Genomic DNA, 2500 nt, shown 5'->3' on the forward strand with positions numbered 1-2500 from the left:
TGCACAGCAATATTGCTTTTAAATGGTTGCAAGGCGAGGAAATGGGGTTTAACCATTCCCTGACCCGTTATCTCCGCTGTCCCTTTGTTGCTCTGCGAGCATCACGGCGGCGGTGACGGTGGTGTCCTTTGGCTCTAAGGCAGCCAAGAAAAATCTGAACTCACATACTGTTTGTTTAAGCAGATTCTCTGATTCCATCGATATATCTACCATTTCAGTGACATTCTTTCTCACAAAGCCAGTTTACGCCGTAGCTTGAAAAGTGCTGCTCAAGCCTTTTCGTATGTTTAAAGTATCCACAGGACCAAACCAAAATAAATTCAAAGTCTCTTCAGGATGACTCCACTAGCTCATACATTATCATTTCTAACCTAACACACATGGGGTTTAATTACCCTACATAGTTGCAAACACAGGATACAAATATCATGCGGTATCTTAAACATTTAATTGACAGTGGTGCTTGGGGGGGGGGGGGGGGGGGGGGCTTGCATTGGGGAAGGGGGTTCTGCCTGATGTGTGAAATGCAGAAACTGCTTTTCTTGTGGTGTCTTGGGCTCCTGGGTGAGGGTCCAGGCACCCCCACCTCGCAGCTGATTCACACATCACCGTAGCTGGTGCTGTTGTCTGTCTTTATTGAGGGTGCGTTTGTCATAAAACTGTTGAGGTTCAAAAGGTAAAACTTTAGTCACAGTACAGAGATGGATTTTAGGAACTAATGAGTTGTTTCTCAAACTCTAATGATAACAGTGTTCCTTAAAAGAATAAAGTCGTTTTCCACCTTAACTGGAAGGCAGTTTTGTTGGGACAAGTAGAAATCAATTTGGTGTAAATGTGGAAAGTGTCCTTCATAAAGCCTTTTCCAAAATTTGCTTTCTGTGTTAGGTGCGGTTTTGCTCAAGGCTCAGACATGTCAGCGCTGGCAGTGCTCTGTTTTTTCCTGCTCTGCTCTTGTTCTTTTGGAACAGAAAACCAAACATTCCTACAGAATTTTACTGGCAAAAGTGAATTGCTTCATCAAGAAATGAAGCATGATTCAGAGTGTGGCAACACTGGGGAAGGAACTGCCTGGGGAATGAAAGAAATGCTGTTCGGGGGCTGGAGCCACATGAAGCTTTTGACTGTGACAGCAAAGTAACATGCTCTGCTGGCAAAGAGCATGGGGAGTAGATGCAGCTGTATCAACAGCTTTCCCCACTCGTGGGGTACATACACAATGTGAGCTTTACTGCTTAAGGCAGCTTTTTCAGTGTATTTGCATTTACAGTTGCAACTGCTCTTGGATTAGCTATGTCCATCGGGGACCTTGCTTCTCCACTTGCCTGAATAACCGAACCGTACAGGCAGAAGTCTGTGCTGTAAATGGGGGGTAGGACAGATGAAAGTCCCTCTCGCTTTTAGCAGTGTTTCAGTTTGATCGTATTAACCAAGCCCATATCATGATACAAATGTACTCTAACGACATTTGAATATTATATTTAAAAAATTCTAAGTCATAATAATTGTATAAAAGTGCTTTGCAATTACCGTTTTTCTTGCCAAACATAGTAACTTAAATTTTGTTGTTTTTTTCTGTGAATGAAAGCTCTAGTGAAATATGTTTACTACAGGAGGACATGAAAATAAACCCAAAAGATTCTCATTCCTCCTCCAAAATATTCCAGCCCATGTAGCAGTACTAATTAGAGTGCTTATTCATTCATATTGGTGAGCACTATCACGGTAGCTAGCCAGGTACAGATATGCCAGGCCACAGCATCTGTGCCTATAGTGTCATTCTAAGAGAGAATAGGCACTGAAATTGTGATGAAATTTTGAGAAATCTTCCATCCTTCCATCCTCACATATAGGAGTAAAGGAGTCTGTTACAGGACTTGGCTGTGCTGTAATTTACTGTGCCACTTTCCTCCCAAGGAAATAATCTAGAAGAACTTGGAGAAGCAGAGCAGAGGAAAAAAGAGGTAGTTTCCAAGGATTTATTAGGTTTGTTTATAATTTTGAATAAAGAAAGCTCTGCCTCAGTATGTACACATGTATTTCCTATAGTTGCATTTCCTGCATTTCCATGTAGGTGTGAATTTTAATCACTGCAATACACCATAATAAAAGGTACCTTAGTTCTCATTCTGTGCAATCAAGGTCAGAAAGACAAATTGAATTTATTCTCTGTTTAATATGCAGGGATTTGGGGTCCATTCAGCATGACACTGTTCATGTTACTTTTGTAACATTTTGGAAATACACAGGAAAGGTGATGGATACATGAGTTCCTTCATATGAGCTTTAAATACTGGATTCTGTATTGTTCCAGCTCCTCTAAGTCATCAGATTGTTCTGAAAATATCATAAATTCTGTGACATCTTTCCAGATCATGAAAAGGATTGAACCTGTTTATATTCTTTTCCATGTTGAAAATATGTATTTTACTTTAATAACAGTAAAGGAAAAAAAAAAAAAAAGGAACGCAGCTTTTGGGTATGGGTGGTTTTTTGTTTGTTT

The 2500-nt window shown here is 40.3% G+C and overlaps 1 protein-coding gene across 8 annotated transcripts in view; it reads left to right on the top strand.

The window, feature by feature from the left end:
• The window catches only part of FIGN (fidgetin, microtubule severing factor), a 216509-nt gene that overhangs the window by 117494 nt on the left and 96515 nt on the right, over nucleotides 1–2500 (top strand). For all 8 annotated transcript variants that reach the window (XR_013929967.1, XM_080399118.1, XM_080399116.1 and 5 more), the window contains one exon: nucleotides 1–2500. This exon is cut by the window's left edge and continues 11333 nt beyond it; it is cut by the window's right edge. The gene's annotated coding sequence lies outside the window, so the exon portion shown is untranslated.

Source organism: Falco punctatus (genome assembly GCF_963210335.1).
Source record: "Falco punctatus genome assembly, chromosome: 8".
NCBI classification, from domain to species: domain Eukaryota; kingdom Metazoa; phylum Chordata; class Aves; order Falconiformes; family Falconidae; genus Falco; species Falco punctatus.